This window comes from Geotrypetes seraphini, chromosome 7, assembly GCF_902459505.1.
Source record: "Geotrypetes seraphini chromosome 7, aGeoSer1.1, whole genome shotgun sequence".
In the NCBI taxonomy this organism is placed as follows: domain Eukaryota; kingdom Metazoa; phylum Chordata; class Amphibia; order Gymnophiona; family Dermophiidae; genus Geotrypetes; species Geotrypetes seraphini.
Window position 1 is genome coordinate 25,761,120 of NC_047090.1, and position 27,627 is coordinate 25,788,746.

Genomic DNA, 27,627 nt, shown 5'->3' on the forward strand with positions numbered 1-27,627 from the left:
CATGTGGGAGATACAGTCCATGCAAGACTTTCCGGCATCAGGTTCCATTCCTCCACGCTGGATTTGGCCACTGTCTCTCACCATATGCGGGAACAGACCGTACAAGTCTGCCTGGCATTGGGCTTTATTCCCCCATGCTGGATTTGGCCACTCTGCTTTGTCTCACACTATATTCAGGACAGACCATTCAAGTCTGTCTTGAATGGTCTGTCCTACATATAGTGAGAGACAAAGAACAGTGGCCAAATCCAGCATGGGGGGAATTAGCCTCAGCTCCTACTATTCTTGCCAAAGGTAACACTTCAACAGCCATGTCGCAGTCCCATCTTCCTTCTATTTAAGCATCTCCTTTGTCAATCCCACACATTGTTTAATTCATTCCCAGTTTTAGACTCTACCACCTCTCTCAGAAGAGTGTTCCATGCATCCATCACCCTCTCTGTGAAAAAGTATTTCCGAACATTACTCCTGAGTCTACCTCCCTGCAACCTCCATTCAGGTCCTCTAGTTCTATCATTTCTATGTCTCTGAAAGAGGGTTTGTTTGAATATTAATAACTTTCAAATACTTAAAGGTCTGTATCATATCACCTCTCTCTCTTCTTTTTTCCAGTGTACACATTTTCAAGTCCTCCCATCTCTTTTCATACATCTTAGGGCACCATTTTTCGTTGCCTTCCTCTGAACCACCTCAAGTCTTTTTATGTCCTTGTAGAGATTCTGCCTCCAAAAGTGGACACAGTACTCTAAATGTGACCTCAACAATCAGTGGCGTAGTAAGGGGGGGTGGACCATGCCGGGCGCCATCTTGGTGGGGGCGCCGGCACCTTTCCACCGCACCCCACCCCCACACACCATGCTGGCACCCTCCCTTCCCCACACCTCTTTAAAATCTTGCGCCGGCCAAGCTCCCTCTGAAATCACTTCTGGGTCGCAAGGCCAGGAAATGATGTCAGAGAGAAAGCCAGCAACAAGCAGCAGGCCGGAGAAGCTGCTCGGTGCTGGTGAAGATTTAAAGAGGTATGGGAGTAGCAAGAGAGGACTCAAGTGTGGTATGGGAGTGTGGATCGAGCAGGGGGGGTTGGCATAGAAGGAGCAGAGGAGTGGAGAGGAAGGCATGGAGGGTTGGCGTGGTGCAAAAGGAGCGGGGGAGGGGGAGCAGAGAGGAGGGCAGGAGGGCGTCACTGCTCTGGGTGCCTCCTACCCTTGCTACGCCACTGTCAACAATGACTTGTACAGGGGCATCAACACATCTTTCTTCTGCTGGTTATGCCTCTCTCGATGCAGCTTAGCATTCGTTGCCTTGAGGTCTTCAGACATCATCACCTAAGGTCTCTTTCTTGATCTGTGCATGTCAATTTCTCACCCCCTAGCACATATAGTACTCCCCCGAAATGCATGGGGGTTCCATTCCAGGAACCCCTGCGAATTTCAGAAAACCGCAAATATGGTTTGTTGCCTGTCAAAAGGCAGGGGAAGCAGGAGAGGTCAGCTGGAGCGCCAGCGGGCAAAGAAAATCACTCATGGTCTGCTCCGACCACCTCTTCCTGTAGTAAAGTTGGGCTACACCAATCAGGAGCTGCTTTGACATGCAGCTCCTGATTGGTATAGCCCGATTTTACTACAGGAAGAGGCGGTCAGAGCAGACCGCGATTGAGCGAGTCTGCTATTCGCGAACCGCAAATTTGCGGGGTAACACTGTACTGCTATTTTGTTTTTCTGCACCCCACATGCATCAATTTGCACTTCTTTGCATTCTTCTAATTTCTGTAGATCTCTTCTCATATTGCACCCACCCACTGGGGAGTCCGCTCTGTTGCAAATCTCGGTGTCATCAGCAAAAAGGCAAAGATAGATTATTTTTGTTGGGACCTGAGTGGTCCCCTCCAATTCCAGGGCTGGTATTCCCAACTGACCAATCATTTTGTATCTTCCCTATCTTTTTTTTTTTTTCTGAAACTTTATTTTCTCATGTATTTCTTTGCAATAGATAAGTACATCATAACGACGAGAAACCATGTATTATAGAAACATACAAGTGAGAAAGGAAATAAATAGAAGTGAAAATCAACAGGGATGGAGATATTATAAACTCACTAATAAATCCATTTACTTAGCTCTGCTAAAAAGTGGTCTGTGGGTTTTCCAGGTGCTGAGGCTACTTTTTAGCATGGCTCTAAAATGGCCGCAATTTCCTTTTTCCTATTAATGGCTATGTGCTAAGTTCAAAATTAGCAAATGACCGTGAGTAGGGTTGCTAGATTTCACCATTGTAAAAGCTGGACCCATGACCCTGCCCCCAGGATAACCCAGTTCCACCCAACTCCGCCCCATTCCACCCTGCCTCGCCCCCCTCAGCCCCACCCCCTCAACCTGTTCTCGTACTCAGAGCCACATCAGGAGGACATCTGTGCATGCACAGGTGTGATGTGATGACATCACAGGCATGCGTGAAGGCATTTGACATCACCGCATTGCATCTGCAAGGTTTCAAGGTTTATTGAAATTTGCTATCCGGCCTTATCCAAATTCAAAGCGGTTTTACAAAAGTAAAATTGCATGTTTACAGCAAAAAGTAAATATTTAAAAGGGGAATGAACTGACTCAATGAACGTAAAAACATAAGACATAGACAGACAATAAACATGAAACAAATTGGAACAAGAGGAAAAAGGGGGGAAGAACTTCAATATATGTAAAGTAAAGAACATTTATGGGAAAAAAAAACCCCAATAGGACGGGTAACAAAAAGGGTCGGCCAGGAGGCCAGAACTAATATTGTTTTAACATGCTCTTAAAAGGACGGTCAAGTTTCAAAGGTGTCTTTGAAAAGAAATGTTTTTAGACTGGATTTAAATGTATCTAGGGATGTTGCCTCTCTTAAATGACTTGGGGCCAAATTCCACAGGGAGGGAGAAGTAACAGAGAATATATTAGGTCTCATAGTATTAATGTGCTGTAATGATGGAATGGAAAGCAGATCGGAGCAAACGATGAGTGGAATGAGGGATCAGAAATTTGTTAATGAATTCTGGCTGACCTGCTGTTATAGTTTTAAATGTTAACAACATTATTTTATATGTTATTCTATACTCGATGGGTAGCCAGTGCACGTTATACAGGAGGGGAGTGACGTGGTCAAATTTTCTTGCTTTAGAAATGACTTTTATGGCAAAATTTTGCACGATTTGTAAACGCATGGTTTCTTTTTTTGTAAATCCTTTAGAAAGGGCGTTACTGTAGTCCAGAGACTTGAGATCACTAGTGAATAGATGAGGATATGTAACGATGATAGGTCGAGCAACTTGGCTAGAGAACGAATCAGTCGAAGCCAGTAGAAACATTTCTGGACCATGGTGCTTATTTGGTTGCGGAAAGATAATTTTTGATCAAAGATAACCCCTAGTAACTTAATATTCTGAACTGATTGCAATGGAATAGATCTAAGTTTGATAGGGGAGATGAGAGTAAGACCTTCCTTGTCTGGGAAAAACCATGATTTTTGATTTATTGAGGTTGAGTGATAACATATTAGCATTGAGCCTATTACTGATTTTCTCCAACTTTTGATTTATAGAACAAATGTCATCAGGGTTGTCGAGGTCGATCAGGTGAGTTAACTGAATGTCGTCCACATACGCGAAAATGCTGAAGCCAATAGACTGTCCTAAAGTGATTAGAGGGGCTTGAAAGATGTTAAATAGGAGAGGGGAGAGAATCGATCCTTGAGGTATGCCAAATTCGCTTGGCGAGATGTTTGAGGGGGTGTCATTAAAAGAAGCTTTAGACGAACGATCTTTGAAGTATGAAATGAACCAGTCCAGAACCTGGTCAGAAATGCCTATTTCCTATAGGCAATGAATTAGTAAAGGATGGTCTATTGTATCAAATAAGAACATAAGAATTGCCGCTGCTGGGTCAGACCAGTGGTCCATCGTGCCCAGCAGTCCACTCACGCGGTGGCCCTTAGGTCAAAGACCATTGCCCTAACAGACTAGTCTTACCTGTGTACATTCTAGTTCAGCAGGAACTTGTCTAACTTTATCTTGAATCCCTGGAGGGTGTTTTCCCCTGTAACAGCCTCCAGAAGAGCGTTCCAGTTTTCCACCACTCTCTGGGTGAAGAAGAACTTCCTTACGTTTGTACGGAATCTATCCCCTTTCAACTTTAGAGAGTGGCCTCTCGTTCTCTCTACCTTGGAGAGGGTGAACAACCTGTCTCTATCTACTAAGTCTATTCCCTTCATTATCTTGAATTTTTCTATCATATCCCCTCTCAGTCTCCTCTTTTCAAGGAAGAAGAGGCCTAGTTTCTCTAACCTCTCACTGTACGGCAACTCCTCCAGCCCCTTAACCATTTTAGTCACTCTTCTCTAGACCCTTTTGAGTAGTACCGTGTTCTTCTTCTTGTACGGCTACCAGTGCTGGATGCAGTATTCCAGGTGTGAGCATACCATGGCTCGGTACAGCAGCATGATAACCTTCTCCGATCTGTTCGTGATCCCCTTCTTAATCATTCCTAGCATTCTGTTTGCCTTTTTCATAGCCGCCGCGCATTGCAGTAGTCAAAGATTGTGAGCACCGGGGATATTACTTCAATGCACCCTGCAATAAGCCATTTTTAGCCATGGTTAGCATGGATCGGTAGCATGGAATGTTACTACTCTTTGGATTTTGGCCAGGTACTAATGACCTAGATTGATAACGGGCTACTGGGCTTGATGAACCATTAATCTGACCCAGTAAGGCTATTCTTATGTTCTTATTAGTGCTTATTGCAGCTTAGGAAAAGATTCCCATATTATTTATTCTAGGCATGATACTCAAGCTTGGCAAAAAAAAAAAGCTTAGACAAAATGATACCCATTATAGATTGGCAACTTTAAACTAGCTTTTGTGACTATTTGTTTTGTTCATTACTAGAAACATCTTCATCATTTGGGATGAGAAGAGACTTCAGAGAGTTTCTGAATCCTTATGTTCCAATTTATATATGTTACCATGTCAACAAAATCACTTAAGATGGCTTAGCATGGCCTAGTAATGCTGCAATACTTCAGTATGTTCAAAGACCTGCATCACTTATCCTTCTAGCCTGGATTTCCACCCTTTGCCTCTAGGCATACGAGCATATCTAGGCCACCTTGACAACATTTTTTTCCCCCCTATATCAAACCAATTTTACCCCACAGAGTCGTCAACATTTTTGCTGGCAGAAGAGAGCCGGTTTTCCTTCTGTCTTCAGCATTGCCAAAATCAAAATAGTGTCATGATATTGACTAGTCAGCCTTGCATGCAGTCACCTAGTTGCTATGCTGGTTCTATAGCACTGGCTAGGACATAGACTTTTTACTTAGACTCGGCTGGTTGGAAGTTGTGTTTATGAGGGTCACCCTGTGTTGTTACTTTAAATATTTTTTTTCAATTAGCCAATGAACTGTGAACATATTATTCCCCACTGGCGTCAGCAATCCTTTAGCCAATGTGTGAAACCACATTTGCTAAAAGTTATCTTTACTCCTAAGAGCACTATGAATAATAACAATAATAATAATGACGAGAATAGTATGAGCAATTATTTAATGATGCATTTAATGCCATATAATTCAAGGTTAAGCTATCCGAGAGTGGCAATTAATGAAACGATTTTTAGTTTTATTTCCATAACTTTTTTTTTCTACAGCAGACAGCTTATTTATTTTTTTTTTTGTTTTAAACAGTAATTTTGTTCAGACAGAAGACTGCAATGAAGGCTCCCGGAACTGATTAAATATTTGGCCTACCTTATCCATTTCACTCATTTTGATGGAATGGGGTCAACACAGTTTAATGCTTTTTTGGCCTTTCTGCTTCCTTTTGACACAGTGATAGAGCACTTACTTATTAAATAGCCCTGCTTAGAAAGACTCCCGAAGAGAATGCGATAAACATATTCTGTTGCAAATACAGTTCTAACTTACTGAATTGAATAATTGTGAAATATATTATACTGAAGCTTAGCAATTTGTTAAAGCTGAGTCTTTAACTATCAAGAGTTTTTGATTAGCTCTTTCCTTATCTTTTTTTTTTTTTTTTTGCATATGTCTTCTAAATAAGCTATAAAAATGTTCCAAAGAAAATCATATATTCACCATCAGCTATCGGTGTATTTTCAGAACTTAAATTGAGAGTATCCAGAGATGAGGAGATGGAAAAACGAGTTTGGTTTTGGAGGCCACAACTTGAAGCAGTTCGGAGTAATCTGAAGAAAATCATATTGGGTTTGCGCCGTATCTTCCTCTTGTCTGTCTCCCCTTCCATCCAGTGTCGGCCACCTCTCTTCCTACCCCCTCTCTGCCACCTATACAGTGTCTGCCCCCTCTCTCTTTTCCATCCAGCAGTTCTCCTTTCACTTCCCCCTACCATCACCTTCCACCTCTGCCTCTTCCTCACACCATCTGCCCTCTTTCTCTCCTCTCTCTCCCCTCTTTTCTAAAGCATCTGCCTCTCTCTCCCTTTCCATCCAGTGACTTCCCTTTCTCACACCTCTCCTCACTTTCATCACATCTCCCTCCTGTCTCTTCTGTACCCCAATTGCTGCTTCTTTTGTGTCTAAACAAGCAGCAGCTGTGCCAAAATAGCCCACCTCATTCTCCTGCCAGCTTGCACTTGCCATCTCAGTCTGCACATCTGCCTTTCTCACCCCTAGGAAGTGACGTCAGAGGAAGAGCCAATGCTGACACGACAGCAACTTGGGGGTCGCTGCTCGCGCTAGGAACGTTACAGAGGTATGGGGGGAAGGAAAGCATCGCATGCACGACAGGAGAAGGCGGGGAAGGAGTGTGTGGAGGTGGGGGGGGGGGCAAAGAAGAGGATGGAGGTGGGGCACCATCCCTCCGGGGCTCCTCTCACCCTTGCTACGCCACTGGCCTCTAATGTCCTCTTCTGGTTCTGGGGCAGAGCCAGCTGCTGGTCAGACTGAGGCTACAAGGGCGGACAGGCAGGAGAACAAGGTGGGCTGTTTTGCTGTTGCTTGTTTAAAGAAACAGTAAAAGTGATCGGTATGGCTGCAGGGTGGTGCAATTTAGAGGGAATCCATTCTCCCCATTACCATGGGAATGCCGTGAGACCAGACCGCCTTCACCCTCTAACCAGAAGCAACAATAAGAATGCATGCAAGAGGCAGTGAGATCGATGCCCACATTCTCCACAAATAAAAATATAACATGAATAAATGTTAATTTGGGGAATATATTACCTACTTATAAATTAGCTCTGTATAATATTCAAGAACATATACGTAACAGTATTATGAAATAACTAGATTTTTATTTTACAGGACAAGCATTATTTACAATATTGTGCAGGCAACACGGTGATTTTAGCTCTCAGTTTTAGGGATCTTTACAAAAGGTGAATGTGCCACAAGATAAAATATTGTTAGTGAAGCAGAATGATTAATTAATTAAGCTGGATTAAAAATAACTCACTCTAATAAAAATCCAAAGATATTCTTATTGTTGCTTCTAGTGGCTTGAACATAAGAACATAAGAAATGGCTTCGCCGGATCAGACTCTAGGTCCATCCAGTCCGGCGACCCGCACCCAGAGATGATATTCTTGCTAGAAGAAAGGTTCTTCAGTTGCAGAACGGCTGGGAGTGGAACACGAAGACTTAGTTGCAGAGGAAATGCCCTGCAAGGTGTGTTGCAGGTCCAGTGGTGATCCCAAGAGAAAGGAATGTAGGTGGATCTTCCCTTTTATAGACTATAGCAGCTGGAAGTAACGTGGTATATAGCTGTTTGATCATAATTCGGGAGTTTAGTTCAAAATTGGGTTGTTGATGTCAACTGGTTTCACTAGTCACATGCTTCCTAGCTGGGCAAAGCCCTGATGGAACTAAAGAGAGTCATTGTCTGGGAGTTTCAGGTAGATGGTATTCCTATTGTTTCATCCCCAGCTCCAATTGCTTAGGTATGGTTCTTTTCTCTTGTTTCATTGTAACATCTGTATTGTTGTGTATATCTTGGAGGCAGGGCAGGATTAATTCATCAAGGGCCCCTAGGCACACAAGTACACTGGGCCCCCCTGCCCCGCCCCACCCCATCATGCGCCCAGGCAGAAACAGGAAGCTGAGTCAGAGGAAAGCTTTGGGCAAGCAGCACCGCTTGCACAATTACAGTTTCTGTTGCCTTTCTTATCCACGTTGCTTGCTTGTCTTACTTTCCGTCGATGGGGTGGGGGTGGGGCTGCATTACCGATTGGGGTGGGGCCATTGCCGTTTGGAAAAAAACAATGTTGATGCCCTCCTTCATCGGGCCCCCCTGACCATTTTGGGCCCTAGGCACGTGCCTACTTGGCCTATTGGTTAATCCCGCCCTGCTTCGAGGGTAGAATTCTGTTTGATAATGGTTTTTCAGTATTCTGAAGCCAGATGTCCTTAGTTCATTCGGAGTTCAGTATAAGAAATTATAGTCCTTAGATATAATTCTTAGGTTAATCATATCATGCTATAAAATTACTTGATTTATGGATGGGATGTCTCTCAATCACAGTAACCCCTGATTTCTATATGTTCCCAAATTTGTGCCTGCTACCAAGATGCACATGTAACGTATTTGCTTAACGAGCCATCAACTATCAATAGTTGGGTGCAAACAACCAATTATTGGTGATTATTGGCAACAATTAGGTTTTGCGTGTACATTTGCTTCATGCTATTCTATAATGCTGGGTGCCCAGATCCCATAGCTTGTAATGTAAAGGATGCTTGGACATGGGAGAAGCATGGACAAGTGACATGTGTTCCCAAAAAATTGTGCGCATTGTTACGGAATGGTGGTTCAGTGTGTCCAACTTGAGTGGCAGCATTTATACTTGGTTCCATTGGGTATTAAGTCCGGACCCAAAATTAGGTCGTATCTGCACTGAGAGGGAAATTCTATAACCAGCGCCTAAATCTAGGCATCGATAGGCGCCCTACCGATGCCTACGTAATTGAAAAATACAGTCAGAAATGGCAGTGTTGAAGTGCCTACCGCTGCCTAAATAAAAGGTGGCTGAAATGGCCGCTGGAATCATGGCAATCTGCTTTAGGCCGCGGAATGTAAAAGTAGGCGTGGCCAATGCCAGCAGTGGCATTAAGTGAGCCAAAGCAGCTACCCAGCCGTGAATCACACCAAGATAGGCAGCTGAAATGTAGGCCTGGAAAACCCTGGCCTACACTTCAGCCGCCTATCTTTGCTGCTGGACTGCAGCAGCCGATCGTGGCAGGGGAATTGTCCCCTCCCCATCAGCTGAGCAGCAGGGACTCCCCAAAGCCGCAATTCTGCAGATTGCCTATCAATTATTCTAGGGTGCCAGTTACAGAATCGCAGCTTTGGGGAGTCCCTGCCGCTTAGCTGATGGGGGGGGGGAATTCCCCTGCCACCATAGGCTGCTGCAGTCTAGAGGCAAATATAGTTGGCTGAAATTTAGGCCAGGGATTTTCCAGGCTTGCATTTCAGCCGCCTATCTTGACTGAAGAGGTGCGATTCTGTAACCGGCACCCTTAAATGATTGACAGGCGATCGGCGGCAGCATTTAAGGCAACCACCAACTTGGGTGCCGGTTTCAGAATCCGGCCTTAAGTGTGATTCTATAGCGCTGATCTATTGAGAACCTTTTATTGAATTTTTTCCTAAGTCTGCATCTTACTTTAGCCATCTCCTACTTTTCAATTGTTCCTTGTTTAAAAGTTAAACTCACTCTTTACCCATCAGTCAGTAAACACAATGCAGCCGTATCTAATGGCTAAAGACAGAAGATGTATTAAATGTCCTTCTTGGAAGACCCAAGTAATTTCCTGCCTGTAGCTTGCTTAGCTCAAAAGCTACCACTTAGAAATAAAGGGACCTAAGTTTGTTCTTCAATCTAGTTAGTCTAGTTTATCAAAACTGACACCCGACACTGTCCCAATCTTTAATTTGTGTATTTCTAAATTTTAAACATCTATACTTGCTTTTCAATACCTAACTCAATTTTAAACACCTCAAACAATGTGCCATCATGTTATTGGGATAGAAATTACAGATGGGGAAGCTGTTTTCTGTGATGGGAAATGTTATTAGATTAGTATAACCAAAACTCGTTTGCTTATACAGTATCAGAGAAAGACACATTTTGTGTGATATGTTCTGAATTACACATTTTGATGGGCAAATATTTGTTCCACATATAAATATGAGAGAATGAATGCAGAGTTTGGGGTCTGGTATGATATTCAATAAGGTGTGTGGAGCCCATTGAATGCATATGTTGAATTGCAATGAATGTCAGGCATTTCCCTTTTTACAGATACCTTACACATCCAGGGGGCGGGGTGGGGGGAGGGGAAGGTATTTGGGTTTGCTAAAGGTATTTATCTATAATATTGCAATAAGATATGCATATGCAGTGTAATAGTTATGTGAGGAAGGGAGGGAGAATAGGATTGGTAATGTATTAATTTTGTGCATTTTAAGTGCGTTATGCATAATGCTCATGTTTAATAAATTTGTATTACACTTTCAAAATTTGAAAATCAAGAAAAAAATTTTTTATAAAAAGGTTCCCCAGGGGTCTGTTCTGGGACCACTGCTTTTAACATATTTATCAATGATCTAGAAATGGAAATAACTAGTGAGATAATTAAATTTGCTGATGACAAAAAAAAAAAAAAAAGATTAGTATAACCAAAACTCGTTTGCTTATACAGTATTTTGTGTGATATGTTCTGAATGTGGTTTGCAGTACTGCAACAAGACTAAATAATCTTTATTATATTCAATATGTTATATTTAGTTTAGGTCTGCTTGTAAGTTAATGCTGTACATATCTTTATTCAGTAAATGGTCTTCATTTTTCAAAGTTGTGCATTTTATATAAAATGAGAATACTAGCAAATGTGTGCACTGGGAATTACTTCTGAATTCGCAAGCCCTCAGCATTACCCAACTGAATCGTGCTCGTACCAGAAATCTTGAGACAAAATATGTTTCATCCCTGTCACTAGCAGCAGTTCAGTTTATCCACAGATGAAAATACTTGACCAGCACAGAAAAGCAGCTTTGTTTTACTCTTGAATATTGTATCAGGGATATATCAAAGCCCTAGTTGAAATGCCAGTGGACTTGCCTCTGGAATTTGCTCTTCACAGTTTTTAACTGCAGGTCTTCCACCACCAGGAGGCGCCATGGCTATAACCAGCAACATGTCCTTAACTATTGCACTGCTGTCTTTATTGTATGAAGAAAACCTACATTACTTCAAAGGCATTTTGTTTTTTTTGGTACAAAGCAATACTGAATAAAGAAAATGTCACTTTTTTTGTGGATAAACAAACATGATATGATTTCTTCATAGCATTAACAGAAGTTCTGAAAGTATAAAGAACTATAAATACACTGAAGTGAAGGAAAAGTTATTCAATGTCTACAAAGAATGAAAGCAAGAATGTCTGCTCACAGGTTGTCAATAAAAGGTGAGTGATTGACTAATATTTTCCAGATTTTGTCAGGAAGAGTTATTTTATAAAGGAAATGCCACAATCTATCTTTCAAAACTTTTAAGGGAAAGTTTTGTTCTTCCAAAGCAAACAGCAGACTTTGCAAAGCCTGAAAAGAAAATTATTTGAAGGACAGCCAGTTCTTATACATCTAGTAGGGATTTTTTTTTCCTAGGTATTTGAATCCTACCACAAAACTACGCAGGTGCGCAGAAACATCACTAAAACGATATTTTATATGGTGAGAGACTGCAGACATAGCATTACTACTAAACATTTCTTCTAGACCAGCGCCTCTCTGGCACACTAAATGGAGCAAATGTTTTTCATGGCACACTATTGAAATGATAAAATTGCAAAACCAGCAAAAATTTAACTCCCCCCCCCCCTTTTACAAAACTGCAATAGCGGTTTTTAGTGCAAGCCGGCGCGCTGAATGTTCTGCGCTGCTTCCGACACTCATAAAGTTCCTACGATTGTCGGGAGCAGCGCAGAGCTTTCAGCGCACCGGCCTGCACTTAAAACTGCTATTGCGGTTTTGTAAACATGGGTTTTGAGAACTATTTATTTCAAGTTCTTTAAGCTATATATGGGTAATTGTAACAATGGGGAAACTAAAGTAGATAGAATAGAATTGCTAATCTATGCGATGGTTGTGCTTGTTTTTGAGTGCAAATGAACTCAAAACGCGGCTCGATAGTCGATAAGCAAACACGCATTTCATCAACCACCATCTGCAATCGATCTCTTTTGGTTCTGTCAGAGTCGAAAATCTAAGTTCACAAAGATAAGAATAACTACTGCATTAAAAAAAAAAAAATAACTAAAATGATTTGCCGTTAGTTTTCAAGGACCAATCACATCAAAGAACGATGCTTGTCTGGGCGGTTGTATCCTGACGCACACAGACGCTCCTAACACTGACAGACTCTTGCGTGTGCGACATGCATGCCATCTATGCTAGCATATACTTATGAAGAGAATTTTAAAAAATAAAGTCAATAGGATTCTGGAGACTTCAGAACAAGAAGTTGTAGTTCGAACAACGCTTCTAATGACATTTGTATTTCTACAAGATAAGGAAGCGCTTCTTTGCCTATTTTTTAGGTTAAAAGAAGTCTCCTATATGGATGGCAAGATTTTTATATTTTCAGATGTCTCCAGAACGAAGAAGGAAAAGATTCCTAGAATTGAAAGAAAATGTTAAAACACTGGGGACAAAATTTCAATTGCGTTATCCTTGTTTTTTTTTTTTTTTTAATCTTTATTCATTTCAAATCTTAAATCAAGTACAATATTGACATTTATCAATTTAAGCATTCAAATACACTTGAAATCCTAAAATTGATCATCATAATATAAAATATTACCCCCTCCCTTATTTATTTATGAAAATGATTTGTTTCAATTATAATCAAAAATATCCACCCCCCCTCCCCCCCTTAATGTCTTAAAATTTCATACAGGGAAGAATATCCTGTGATTTACTTGGATCTGAACACATGTCTTTTATGAGCTCTTCCAATTGCAGTTTTTCTTGGAAGGGAAGGGAGTGACAATGCAGAGTTCCAAATGATCCCAATCAGGGGTGGGAAACTACGAGGTGACACCAGGAAATTCTTTTTCACTGAAAGAGTGGTTGATCGCTGGAATAGTCTTCCACTACAGGTGATTGAGGCCAGCAGCGTGCCTGATTTTAAGGCCAAATGGGATCGGCACATGGGATCTATTCACAGAGAAAGGTAGGGGAGGGTCATTGGGGTGGGCAGACTAGATGGGCCGTGGGCCCTTATCTGCCGTCTATTTCTATGTTTCTATGTTTACTGGTCTGATTTTAAAATGTAGACGAGCTACTAATTTCTTTTGTGTTAATTTTCAAAAGTTTGTATGTATCTAAAATTTGAACGAGTATTTTATTTTATATTGCAAATTGGGAAAACTTTTGTTTCTTCAATAAGTTTATTTTGTTGAAATTATGATAAATGAATAAATAAAAAATATAACAATAAAAAAGTCAAATTCCGGAATCTCTGTTTAAAGTTTCCAAGTTTTATTATCATTTGTTATAATAACTTCTAGGCGGTTTGCAATAATAAAATTATTTTAAAAATTGGAAAATGAACATTAAGGCTTCTTTTATCAAGCCGCGCTAGCGGTTTAACGCACGTCATAGCGCACGCTAAACCGCCGGCTGCGCTAGCCGCTACCGCCTCCTCTTGAGCAGGCGGTAGTTTTTGGCCAGCGCAGGGGTTAGCGCGTGCTGAAAAGTCGCGCGCGTTAATCCCGCTAGCGCAGCTTGATAAAAGGAGCCCTAAGATTTACAGGACGGACAACAGACAGAACATTGCTTGTGTCGTATACATTTGATTACAAGGGGTTGAGGGGGAGAACTACAATTCCGAATCGGAGGGGAAGACATTTAAGGGAAAGGGAAAGCGTGGACCAGAGTATCCAAGTCTATTAGATCGGCTCCAGTCCTTCAATCGATATACTTTCTATTGGTTCATAGACAAAACCGCGGAAGACAAAGGCGCGCGCCGACGAAAATGAGAGTTTTTAGGGGCTCCGACGGGGTTTTTTGTTGGGGAGCCCCCCCCTTTACTTAATACAGATCGCGGCGGCGTTGTGAGTGGTTTGGGGGGTTGTAACCCCCCTCATTATAATGTAAACTTAACTTTTTCCGAAAGAAGGATCATGTAGCAAAATCGCAGAATTTCTGAGCACAATTTGATTTTGTCCAGCGCTATAATAAGCCTTATCAATACCCCTGAAGAAGCCCGTTGGAGCGAAACGGATGGGGCCTCCATCGGGTTATTAAGATAAGTGCCTGACGTTACAAAACTATATTTTTGGGACAGTATTATATCTCCAAGCTGGTTTTTCTGATGCTCACATGTTATGAGAGATTTTAAGAATTAATCATTATCTTATATTTATTAACATAAGAATTACAAAAAAATTCATTCACATAAAAATTATTAAATATCATTTAAATAATTCATATACAGGGGGTTTTTGACCTGTGATGAAAACCAACCCCAATTGGTTATGATCTATTTGATTGTAGTCCAGGGGTTTTTTGAGGTCTTTTCTCCTCTGTTTTAAATGCACATTATATGCAACATTTAGTGTTCCACTTTATTTGTTAATTTAGGATTTATTTTTTTGGACACTTGATTACGTTTCCACTTTTTTCTTCAGTTGATACTCTATCTAAAATAAGAACATAAGAATTGCCGCTGCCGGGTCAGACCAAAGGTCCATCCTGCCCTGCAGTCCGCTCACGCGGCAGCCTCTTGGTCAAAGACCAGTGCTCCAAATGAGTCCAGCTTCACCTGCGTATGTTCCAGTTTAGCAGGAACTTGTCTTGAAACCCTGGAGGGTGTTTTCCCCTATAACAGCCTCCGGAAGAGCGTTCCAGTTTTCCACCACTCTCTGGGTGAAGAAGAACTTCCTTACGTTTGTACGGAATCTATCCCCTTTCAACTTTAGAGAGTGCCCTCTCGTTCTCCCTACTTTGGAGAGGGTGAACAACCTGTCTTTATCTACTAAGTCTATTCCTTTCATTAACTTGAATGTTTCGATCATGTGTCCTCTCAGTCTCCTCTGTTCAAGGGAGAAGAGGCCCAGTTTCTCTAATTTCTCATTGTACGGCAACTCCTCCATCCCCTTACAGTGAGAGATTAGAGAAACTGGGCCTCTTCTCCCTTGAAAAGAGGAGACTGAGAGGACACATGATCGAAACATTCAAGACAATGAAGGGAATAGACTTAGTAGATAAAGACAGGTTGTTCACCCTCTCCAGGGTAGGGAGAACGAGAGGGCACTCTTTAAAGTTGAAAGGGGATAGATTCCATACGAACGTAAGGAAATTCTTCTTCACCCAGAGAGTGGTAGAAAACTGGAACGCTCTTTGACTGTAACCACACAGAAAAAGCAGCATATTAAGTAAAATCTCGCATTATCTATGTCACATGACATGATGGGTGAGTGGGCTATTTGCTGACTGAATATTCAGCAGAAACAGCCAGCCATCTCTCGCTGAATATTCACCATTACCGGCTTAGCGCTATTTAACCAGCGCTGAATATTGGGCAGTTAGGGCCTGATTCGATAAATGGCGCCTACGTTAGGCATCGCTGAGCACCCTAATTATAGACGCCAGTGGCATAGCAAAGATGGGATGTGCCCTGGGCGGTGACACCCCCTCCTCGCCCTTTTCTGTACCCCCTCCCCCACCACCACCACGCACACTTCTCTTCCCTTCCCACATACTTGTTTAAGCCCCTGGCGTGAGCAGCATCTCTAGCTTGCTGCCCACGTCAACGTTGGCTCTCCCTCCGATGTCACTTCCTAGTCATGGGACTCGGAAGTAGCGTCAGACAGGAGAGCCGAGGCTGTCTCGAGCAGCAGGTTGGAGCTGAATCTCGCTAGTGAAGAGCTAGAAGTATGGTGGCGGGGAATTGAAGGCGCGCACATGTGGCAGGGGAAGAGTGGGAAGGAGTGGGGGGTAAGAGGAGGAGAGGTGCCAGTTCCCCCACCAAGGTGCTCGGGGTGGTCCACCGCCCCCCTTATTATGCACTGATGGATGCCTAGCAGCACCTAGCTAAAATTCATGGTACGCCGTCAAAAGCGCGGTACGCCGACAATCCTGTACCGACATTTGAGCACAGGAGAAAAGCATGCCGCCGCGTCCACCACTTTGAGGCGTTCTGTTTTACATTTTGAGGTGTGTGTGTGGGGGGAACCCCCGACTTCCCGTTCTACTTCCCATTTTCGGTCTTCAGGAGTTTTCAGTGTAGTGGGGGGGGGATTTCCTCCCCCACCCCCACCCCCAACGGGAGTGCGAGGACTTCTAAGTGTAGTGGGGGGTTCCCCCCCACACTCCTCTTAGAGCGCAAAAGGGAAGGCCTCAAAGCGGCGGAAGCAGCGGTGTGCTTTTCTCCTGTGCTCAGATGTCGGCGCGCCGTTGTCCTCTGCGGTTTTGACGCGTCACCACAATTCGCACCTAACTTAATTGTTTTAAACGGGTTAAATGAGATAGTAATTGACTGCACCATTAAAAAAAACTATTAGAATTTTATTTTACTTGATAATTACGGTTGCACAAAAATATCCACGTGGTGCCTGGCAACGCTTAAGTCAAGACGCCCTGCGATGCCTGAAAAGAAGGCGAGGTTAGGGGGTGGAGAATAGGTGTCATAGACTTAGGCATCTTTATATACATACCTGGACTAATATACTGGAGCCCACCTCTGAGTCCGCTTAGGCCCCACTAGGGCCCTCTTTTACAAAGGCGCGCTAAGCGTTTTAGCGCATGCTAAATCAACGTGCGCGCTAACCGCTAACGCATCCATAGGATAACATGCATGCGTTAGCGTTTAGCGCATGCTAATATTTAGCGCACGCTCTAAAGCTTAGCGCACCTTTGCAAAATAGGGGGTAGGCGTGTTTTAGGTGTGTCTAGAACTTAGGCACAGTTGGTGCCGTGTAGAGACTCAAGTCCTTTGTGTTTACACATATGCATTATAGTAACTGCATTGTTTGCACGCATGTTTGCAACATGAATCAGTGTATGTTGGCTTTTAAATGTTAGTATTTGTGGAAGAGCTGATTTCTTGGGTTTTTAGTGCGATTTAGTAAGCTATAGTTTTGCTGGTATTCGATTTAATGATTTTACTGTTTATGTTAATTAGAGATAAGATTGTTGTTAGTTCTTGCTGTGTTATTTTTTACTGGTTTTATTATGTCGCTTTTATTTGTTGATGGTATGTGTATGCTTTTGTCACAATTTTATTATATGCGTTTTGATGTTATCCGCATAGAATTGTTGGATATGCAGGCTATAAATTATTAAAATAGATAAACATCTAATCTAATCTAATACACAACTTATTCATCGCCCTTCCAATCTTTTGGCTTCCCTGGGCCGCATTGGCTGAGAAAAATGTTTCTGGGGCCGCACAATGCTGCAGCAAGACAGAGGAGGGAACCAGCAAGATGGTAAACATCCGACGGCAGTAGAGGAAAAAACTGCATCGCCCTTGACCGGGGGCCGCACAAAATACTTCACCGGGCCGCATGCGGCCCTCGGGCCGCAGGTTGGACACCCCTGCGCCTATACCAAAAAAGTTCAAGGCGATTTACATTCAAAGAGGCCATAAAATCTACAGGAAAATACAGAAGCAATCGAAAATGAAAATATTTCAAGTGATATAAAAACGTTTTCAAGTTTTTACGAAACCTTAACTTCCTCTTTTACTAAGGTGCGCTAACCGCTTAGCGCGGGCTAATAGATTTAGCACGTTCTAAACGTTAACGCATCTATAGACTGACATGCACGCGTTAGGAGAGAGATGTCAGACCGTGGAAAGAGGGAGGGAAGGAGAGAGAGCTAGGAAGGGAAGGGAAGACACGGAAAAGTAGATTTTGAGAAGAAAGCAGAAAAATGGAAGAAATGAGTGTTAAGTTAATGCCAAAGATGGATGCAATCAACTGTAATAGGTTAGGGTAACAGGAAAGGAGATGAGAAAGATGCTGTTTCGTTACTATTAAGATGCGGCGGTGCCAGCACTGATTATAATCTCAAAACTGAAAGAAAATGAACTATTAATTGCAACGTCGCATCAGACTTCCTAGTCGGTAGCGCCGCAGTGAGAACAAGCTTTGAACTCCTACATCGGGTCTCCTGAAGCAGATTCCGAAACGGGGCCACACTGAGCTAAGAGCTAAGTGAAGATCATTCTTAATGTTACGTGATCTTGATATCTGATGTTTGCAAGATAATGTATATGTGACAAGGAAAAGAGACAAGCCTAACAGAGAAGAGTATAGGGCAGTGATTCCCAACCCTGTCCTGGAGGACCACCAGGCCAATCGGGTTTTCAGGCTAGCCCTAATGAATATGCATGAGAGAGATTTGCATATGATGGAAGTGATAGGCATGCAAATTTGCTTCATGCATATTCATTAGGGCTAGCCTGAAAACCCGATTGGCCTGGTGTTCCTCCAGGACAGGGTTGGGAACCACTGGTATAGGGCATAAATTAAAGATAAACTATTTCCATCAGAAGAAAAGACCTATTTCAAGTGATTGTGAAAAAAACGTACGCAATGACTGGATGATGAGCTCCGCCAGGGGGTTACTACTCCCCGGTAGAGCTCCTCTTCTCTGAGCGCATGGAAGTATCACCAGTCATTGATTAAGGGCTCCTTATACTGAGGTGAGCTAGCGTTTTTAGCGCACGCTAAAGATTAGCGCGCGTTAACCACACGCTAAACGAAAAATACTAACACAAGCTCTATGGAGGCATTAGTAAAAGGAGCCCTGCGCCTTTTTCTGGATGACTTGATATGTTGGAGTGAGTTTTTGGTTTCTAAAGATGGATGCAAGGCAGAAAGTGAAGACGGAGAGAAAAATAGTTAGTGGATAAGAAGGCCTTGGAAACATAGTTAAAAGCACAGAAAAATAAAGTCACCAGACAACAAAGGTAGGGAAAATGATTTTATATATAGTGATTGAAATGTGTCAGTTTTGAGAATTTATATCTTCTGTGCATATGAAAAATGAATGGAAAAAATTGCATTACAATTAGTAAAGGGGGCGGGATCTGGGGGCAGAGCTTGGGTAGGTCTAGGGTGGAGCTTGGGAGGTCTGTGGTTGGGGGTACTCAGTTGATATTTGTTAGACTTCCCTGCTGGCACGCCCTACTGGCATTTCAGGGCCTGTCTGGAGGGCCTCTGCGCTTGCGTGGATGTCAGCGGGATGATGTCACGCATGCGTGTGATGTCATCACGGTGACGTCCGCGCACTTCTGGGTGCCTCGAGCCATGGCCACTACCTTTAGTGTGCCCCGGCTCAAAAAAGTTTGAGAGACACTGGTCTATGACAAACCACCGAGCTCTATCCGGAGAAGTATAGACTGGAAGAACTGGACACATTGGATCAGCCATCATCTACTATGTCCCAACATATTGTAGTCATTATTTGAATTGTGCTACAAATATTATCAAATTATAAATCATTTTTTCTATGGAAACCATAATCTAGGGACTAAATGCGACTCATATTGTTATGACAAGGATCTCAGAGGATAATGAATGATTAAAGCTTGATCTATGCTAAGGTGGGTGAGAAGGACGAGATGGTATGAGAGAAGGAGAAGATCTGGAACTGGTAAACAAGGCAGAGCTCTGTGTGTGGGTGCTTGCGCATGTGTGTGTGTGTACGAGGTGTGTGCATGCATATATTTGTGTGCCCGCATGTGTACATGTATGTGTAATATGTGTCTTAAGCGTCTGCGCCAATCTGGGTCTTAGGCCCCTCCCAGTGCATCCCAGGATGCACAGGGAAGGGGAAGATCCACCATTTTGAAGAGGCGGGCCTGCCAGACGGGGGACTGAGCATCCCTCCTGCTGTCTTCTTCAGTATAAGGTACATGGGCAGGGCAGGGGATGTGGAGGGTCTGGGTAACCGAGGCAGGAGGGAATGGGCATCCCTCCTGCTGCTGTTCTTTGGGGGGGAGGTCGAGAGTATAGGATGGTCTAGGTGGCCATAATCTTTGCAGGGGGAAAGGGAGTTGGGAGCATGTGTGTCCGGGTGGCCACAGTCTTCATAGGGGGGGGGGTCATGAGCATGGGGGTCCGGGTGACCATGATCTTCATGGGGGGGGGGGGGTCAGGAGGATATGTGGGTATGGGTTTCTGAAGCAGGAGGGAGTGGGCATCCCTCCTACATCTCTTTTTTTTGGGGGGGGGCTGTCATTGTGGGGGAACTATCGTTGGGGGAGCCTGCACCACCTTTTTTTTAAATGGGGACAGATATTGTACATGTGTAACACATTAAATAGAAAAGAAAAAGTCTTCCTGCCCCAAACAGCTGAGTAGCAGGAGGCCGCTTCAAGGCTTCCCCTGCCACTCAGCTGTTTGGGCATCCCCCGCCTGCTCTGCGTATGTGTCAAAGTCACTTTTCCAATGACTGATGGGATGGGATTATGGCAGACCTCTGCAAAACTAATTTACATGCAAAGTCGTTTGAACATAGACCGCCGTTTTCAAATCAGACAATTAATCGGTCCCATGGTGGCCCACACTGTTTTAATGATGATTTTAATGCATCCGGGCCTAGGTTAGATGGACCATTGGTCTGCCCCAGTATGGCTATTCTTATGTTATTAAATATGATGATGCTTAGCACAAATTAAAGCTCGTTTGCAATTGAACTCAGAGATGTGCTTAATGGAAACTGTTACTATTGCAGCCATAAATCTTTCAAATTCATGAATGGGTGGGAGAAGAAAAACCCAAATGTGCCTGGAAGTTCAATGACCTTAAACGAAAAAACCAACTTCACTCCATAGCTGTAAGTATATGCATTCTAGTCCAACACCAAGAAAGGGATCACAATACACAAAAAAAGTCAATAACACCCAAAAAGGAGTGTAAAAAGCCAACAGAACTGGGACCAATAATTATTAATTCAATGAGAGACCAGACACTGCCAGTGTTTCGGCACTAGGCCTGCCTCAGGGGTCTTTATAATTATCGGACGTGCAGTTTTCTTTCGGAAGGAAGATTATCCCAATATCAAATGAAGCCGCTGTCCGTTGCCGTCATTCATCAAAAGCTTTTGTTCCCGCCCTGCAGGAACTCAATTTCCCCTTCCCGTCTCCGTGAGTTTTGTCACTGTCCTTGTCCCTGCCCCATTTCTGTTAGCTCTACCTAAACCGCACAAGCCTCGAACACATGATTTTAAAGTGTTTGAGGCTTGTGCAGATGAGGACGGAGCTTAGGCATTGGTGGAATGAGGCATTATGACATCACAATCGGAGCTCTAGAATGTTGCTACTTATGCTTTTAAAGTGTTTGAGGCTTGTGCAGATGAGGACGGAGCTTAGGCATTGGTGGAATGAGGCATTATGACATCACAATCGGAGCTCTAGAATGTTTCTACTTATGCTTTTGAAGTGTTTGAGGCTTGTGCAGATAAGGACAGAGCTTGCAGGAATGGGGCAGGGACAGAAAAAGAATTTGCTGGAATGGAACAGGAAAATGAGTTCCCACAGGAAGGGGGAAATATTTGTCCCCGTGTCATTCTGTAGTGACAGCTTAAGTCTTAAAATTGATTTTGGTACACAAAATTCACTACCCAGTTAATACGGCAACCACACTACTCTACCTGGTTAAGATATGTATTTCTTGTCAAATTGCAAACTCGTTCTACTACAGAAAATACATAAATAAAATTATTCCATTATGCAGCAAGATATTCAAATGAATGTTATGAATATATCCAAGCAAATCAATCTTGTGAAAGAGCTCTTAGGTACAAGTATAAACTATTTTAATTAAGGATACTGGAAATAGCATTGAATTAATGCCACTTGTTCTACTAATGTACAGTTATTTTGTTCATATTTCAGGTGTAAACAATTAGATAAGATCCATTTATTTCATTACGGCTCTGGATAATGTATGAGGTAGAAGATACATTGGACTAAATATAAGAAGACTCGAAAAGAGGCAGCTTTTAATTGCTCTCTCGTAACTGAACTGAGGAACATTTGTCATGTCAATCAGTTCATTTCAAAAAAGGTAAACCTGCTTGCACTGAAATATAAAAACTAGGGCTGCATTTTGATTAACATTTTTAATAGTGATTAATCATGTGATTAAAAATTGTAATTCCCCGATTAATCGTGAGATTAAAGGCAGGGATGTAGCCAGCAGGCCATTGGAGAGGTACAGAGGTAGACTGGGGTAGCATGCATTTCACTCTCCTTACCCCCCCCCCCCACACCTACATAAGACATCATACCTTTGCTGGCATGCTGAAGCCCAACCAGTCAAAAAAATGCACTATCAAAGCCATCGCTTCCTCCTCAAACTGCCTCAGGAGCGAAGAAGACAGTGACATGCCTCCAGCTTCCGATGACAGCACTCCTTGAGCATGCTCAGTTCATGCACAAACTCAAGAAGTAGATTTCAGCTACTCCATCAGCCATTGAATAGATATTGCTGTTTTGGAGGGGGCCTGAACCTAAAGTGGGGGGCCCAGGGCCCCAAGGCCCCCTGTGGCTACAGCACTGGTTGAAGGCACAATATCTCCCTCTCTCTGACTCCAGGTTAAATAAACTCTTCTTCCCTTCTATTGTACAGCATATTTCCCTCTATCCCTAGGTCCATTATTTCTCTCTCTCCTCCCTTTCTTCCATTTTCCCTCTCTGAAACCAATACCTCTCTCTCTCTCTTTCTTCCTTCCTTCCTCCTCTCTACCTCCAAGTCCATTATCTTTCTCTTTCTTCCCTCCCTCCCTCTGAGTCCTATATCTCTTCATCTTTCCTCCATCCATCTTCTTCCATCCTTCTCTCTCTCCCTCTCCCCCCGCCCCCAATTTTTATCCACAGTGGTCTAAACGGAAGCAAAATGCCGACCGCTATGATTAAAATGAAACCAGATATTTGGCGCTGGTCCCCAGATCGCTCCTGCCACGCTTCACCAGTAGACTACCAGGATTTAAAAGTAAGGTGTGGAGAGGTCTGGGAGGAGAAACTCACGAATAACCAAAGTCGCACGTGCTGACCCTGTGAATATGGAGGGGAGAGTGCATAGAATTCCTTTCATAACTATTCCAAAAGTAGTTCACAAAAAGTAAGTCAGAAGTAGCATGCTAAAATTATTCAGGAATAGTAAACTTTTTAACACAGAGAAATTGGAATTTATGTGCGTTAATTCATAGGTTAATGCATGTTAATTTGACGTTGCATGTACCTTTTTTTGTGCACATAAAATTAATGATCCAAATGTGTGCTTAACAAATACATGCCCCTAGGAAGTGCTGACAGAAAACCGAGGGCTGGCTCTCAAAATACAAAAGTAGCTTTCTACCTTTTGGGCTTTATTTTTTTTATTTAAAATAAAATGTGAAAATACATGCTGCAAAGCTGCCAGGCTCAGGAATGCCTTCCCGTAACTATAACTCAAGCCAGCATATAAACCTTTATTTCTCTCCATATACAGGGAATCCTGTAACTCAAAATGTTTTCCTGTTGTGACTGAGCAGATGAGGGATTATAAAGACTAACAGTACAATTTAACGCTTCAGAGAAACAGTGTATATCATTACTCTGTAGCCAAGCACACTAATTAATATTTATTGCACCTGTCAAACCAGTAGCCATGGTCAATCCATTGCTTAGGCAGTTCAATGGGAGGCTGGGCACCATATTTCTCCTTGGCAGGCATGTTTAGGTCATCAACAAAGACAAAAAGCTCTTTTTCCCAGTGGGACACCATAAACTCTCTTCTTTTCCCTGCAAAATTAAACCATTAATTTTATTCATGTTAATTTTCAGCCAAGTTTCAAGTAGCGAGGGGGGTGGGGTGGGGGAATCACTTTCACTGGGACTGTGGTCCGTGTTGCCTTATCGTTAGTAACTGGCACTCCTGAAATGCGTAACCTTTGGTTTTTATCAGATGTGCCTTAAAGGTCACACAAACACAGCGAGACCACAGACATAAATCCACACGGAATTTAATCAGAAATGGCAAGTCATTCTGAAGTAAACAAGCTTACAAAAACTTATTTCATTTAGAACCTTTTGTTAAACAATGTCAACAGAACCCAGAGTCGGTGAATAGCAGGCAACGGGATTAATCAAGCTAGAGGGAACAGAAGAAATGAGCTTCAGTGTCATACTTAGGAAACTGATTAAAAATTCTGTGCCCACGCAGCAGCCATCTTTACTGAACTGTGTACACAGTGGGAGAATTAGCTCCTTTGAGGAGACTAAGAGTAATTGAGCAGTGGACCCCCCAGGGGCCGAGGTCTGAAATGATTTCAAGGCTTACACAGGTAGTTTGTGGGTTGTGTGTGTGTGAGGGGGAGAGTTGATCTTTTTTTTTATTTTTTAAATTCTTTATTCATTTTTGAAATCCAATATATAGTGCGACAGGTTAACAAGCAAATAATATAATAGACAGCACTCCAAACAATCAAATAATATGTAAGTACTTAACACCCCCCCCCTCCCCATAACCTCCCACCCGCCCCTCCTGGATGTACACAGCAGTCTTTTCATGAATCAAAGGGAAATGATAATAATACTTAATAATTAATTCTTACAAAATTTTGTTAATGGACCCCAAATCTCCTTGAATTTACTATGGTGTCCCAATTATAACAAATTCATATGTTCCAAACTTATATATTTGGCATAAGGTTTCCCACCAAAAACTGTAATTTAAGTTATCCCAAGATTTCCAATTTTTCATAATAAGTTGCATAGCAACTCCTGTCATGATGAGAAGTAATTTGTTCTGGTTTGCATTGATCGGACTCTTGGGCAATAATGACGTTCCAAACAAGACTATATCATATGACAATGAAAATGGAACTTCCAAGATTGTATTAATAGATCTCCAAATAGATCTCCAAAATTTAAGTATCAAGGGATAATAGAAAATTATATGATCCAGTGTCCCTGTATCCAGATGACAGTACCAGCATCTATCAGATTTTGAACTATCTAACTTTTGTAATCTAACAGGGATCCAAAAACTTCTATGCAACAAAAAAATACATGTTTGTTTCGTAGATGCCGACGCTGTACAGTTTATCCTCCAAGTCCAAATTCGTAGCCATTGAGACGCAGAAATCTGCTGCTTTGTCTCAGTGCTCCAAATGTCTTTAAGGGAGAGTTGATCTTAAGACTCTAGGTCAGGGGTAGGGAACTCCGGTCCTCGAGAGCCGTATTCCAGTCGGGTTTTTAGAATTTCCCCAATGAATATGCATGAGATCTATTTGCATGCACTGCTTTCAATGCATATTCATTGGAGAAATCCTGAAATCCCGACTGGAATACGGCTCTCAAGGACCGGAGTTCCCTACCCCTGCTCTAGGTGTACGAGACAACCTCTTGCTGTTTGCAGTTCCTTCAGACACAGTCCTCTCAGCATACTTTCACAATAAGTCAACTCATTGACAGGGTAAGAATATAATTTACATGGCGTTAAAAACTCATGGAGGGGCATAATCGAAAGGGACGTCTAAGTCCGTTTACGTCCAACTCGCAAGTCATCCAAAGTAAAAAAACAGCCTAGGACACATTTTCGAAAAATACATCCAAAATTTTTTTACTTTCGAAAATCGTCTAATTATACGTGCTGCAGATCTGATCGTCCAAGTCGCTAAATCGTCCATCTTTATACCACATTTTTGTCTAGCTTTTCGTCCAAGTCCAAAACGCCTAGAACAAGCCCTGTTGGACATGGGAGGGGTCTGTAAAGTGATGGACTGAACACCCAGACATGCCACCTAAATAGTGGGGTACCTTATAGGGCACTGCTGTAAACTTCACAAAAAGGGTGCCATGTCTTCTCCTCACTACAGTTCCCTTATAGGTTATGGTGAGCCCCCCAAACCACCTCCAGAATCCCCTAGACCCATTTATCTACCACCCCAATAGCCCTTATGGCTGCAGGAACCACTTATATGCCAGTACAAAAGGGTTTGGGGGGTGTATAGGGGAGTGCATATGTTTAAGTATCAATGCAGTGATTACAGGGGCTTATGGGCATGGGTCCTCCTCTCTATGGGTCCCTAATCCACCCCCAAGACGACTTAAGCTGCCTCTGTGCTGGACGACTAGGCTTTCCTATGCCAGGCAGCCAGGTGATGATAGTCTGGAGGCGGAATTTTAAAAATGTGATTGATAATTTTATGGGGGTGGGGGGGGGGTCGGTGATCACTGGGGTAGTGTGTGGGGCTCTGTGTTATGTGTTTTCAGTGCTTATCTGGTGAGTTTAGGTGGGTTTTTGTGACTTAGACCATGTTTTACATGGTCTAAGTCACAACGTCCAAGTTCCGTCTATCGTGGGCTGTATAACTTTCGGTTATACATGTTGTACGACTAAGTCTAAGCCGATCCACGTCCCGCCCAACTCCCGCTCTCAACACTCCTCTCAAAATGCCCCATTTAGCTTTGGTCATTCAGCGGCACTATGAAGGCCTAGGTCATTTAGAAATACGTCTAAAACCCGTTTTTTTTTTTTTTTTTTTTAATTTATTTATCACATTTTCCATAAAAAAATATCAAGTATCCACTTGTACAGAAAGATAGAGTTATCTAAAGAATACAAAATGTAAATGTGTGATAATATATCAAAAGCAAAAATACGTTTTCTTTGACCCTACACAACTGACTACCTTCTTGTCGGCTACACGCCTGAATGCAGGGACATCATGAGAGCTCATTGAATTAATTTGGATATTTTTCAGCTGACTGGATTTCCTGAATTTCCTGGGGTTTTTTTCTTTCTTTTTTTCTTATATTAATGCTCGCTGTTATTACTTCTTGGATCCATGATTTGTGGACTAAAACCCGTTTTTAGTATCGGCACTTGGACGTTTTTGAGAAATGTTCGTCCAAGTGCCGACTTAGGCCAGTTTTTGGACTTTTTCTCTTTCAATTATGAGACCCTTACTGTTTATTTGTTAATTTACACGCCTGTCAAAAGGCAGGAGAGGGCAGCTGGAGTGCCGGCGGGTGAAGAAAATCAATCGCGGTCTGCTCCGACCGCCTCTTCCTGTAGTAAAGTCGGGCTACACTAATCAAGAGCGGCTTTGACATGCAGCTCCTGATTGGTGTAGCCCGACTTTACTACAGGAAGAGGCGGTCGGAGCAGACCACGAATGAGCGAGTTCGCGAACCACGAATTCGCAGGGGAACACCGTAATTGTCATTTGCAGGTAAAGTTCTCTTTGACAGGTACAAGTTTGGAAGGTGGAGGAGGGGATTCTTCCTCTACCTTTGGGGGATACAGTTTTTCCTTAATCAGAACTCTTTTTCCAAGACGATCATTGAGATAAGAGACATACTGTACATACCGTGTTCCCCCGAAAATAAGACAGTGTCTTATATTAATTTGGGGTTCAAAAAAACGCACTAGGGCTTATTTTTGGGGATGTCGTATTTTTTTCATGTTCAACGATCATCTCTCCCTTCCTCTCCTCCACTCCAATTCTTCCGCTTTCCTTTCTTCCCCCCTCCCCCCTAGAAAGATGCTGCGCAAGGGGATGGGTGAGAGGGGAGGGAAAGATGCTGTACCGGGGGGTGGGGGGGGTGGA